Below are 879 nucleotides of genomic sequence, written 5' to 3'. Positions count from 1 at the left end.
CCATTCTGGCATTTTTAATTACTGTGTGTCATGCAGATAAATCTTGGGTAATGATATTGTAGGAATAATATGGTTCCCTCTAGTTTTCGTGACTAGCTAGGCATTGTTTCTCTCTTTTATCATCTCACCCCCCTATCATGGTTTTACCACTTAAGGTGCCTCCACTTCCCCCCCTTTCTTCCTTACTAATACCCTTGCTCCTATGATCCTACCTCTGTTGAGCTTCTTCTTTCTCCTTATCCCCTAGGTTCCTCATATACCCTTCCCTCCCCCCTCCCTTAAACTAACCCAATTTTTATCGATATCTCCCTTATTAAGGCCTGTTACCTACTATTCTCCTTCAGGTTATTTCTTTTCCTTTACCTCACTGTTAATTTTTAAGTATTTTATTTTTATTTTATGTGTACGCGTGTATTTTATTTTATGTGTATGCGTGTATTGCCCGTGTGTAGATAAGTACACCCATGTTGTGCAATGCCCGTGGAGGTCAGAAGAGGCTGTCGGATCCCCTGGAACTGGAGTTATGGACACTTGTTAGCTGCCATGTGGGTGCTGGGATTCGAACCCAGGTATTCTGCAAGAACAGTCAGTGTTCTTAACCACTGAGCCGTCTCTCCAGCCCCTATTTAATTTTATTTTAGTGTATGAGTATTGTCCCTGAATGTATGTAAGTATAGCTGTGTCATGCAGTATCCACAGAGGACATAAGAGGGCGTAAAATCCCCTGGTACTGGAATTATAGACCATTGTTAGCTGCCATGTGGGTGCTGGGATTTGAACCTGGGTTCTCTGCAAGAGCAGTCAGTGCCCGTAACTACTATGCCATCTCTCCAGCCCCATAAAATATTTTTTTAAAAAGAATTATTTCGGGGGCTGGAG

Source organism: Nannospalax galili, unplaced genomic scaffold, assembly GCF_000622305.1.
Source record: "Nannospalax galili isolate Female #2095 unplaced genomic scaffold, S.galili_v1.0 scaffold851, whole genome shotgun sequence".
NCBI classification, from domain to species: domain Eukaryota; kingdom Metazoa; phylum Chordata; class Mammalia; order Rodentia; family Spalacidae; genus Nannospalax; species Nannospalax galili.
Note: the sequence above shows the minus strand (reverse complement) of the source record.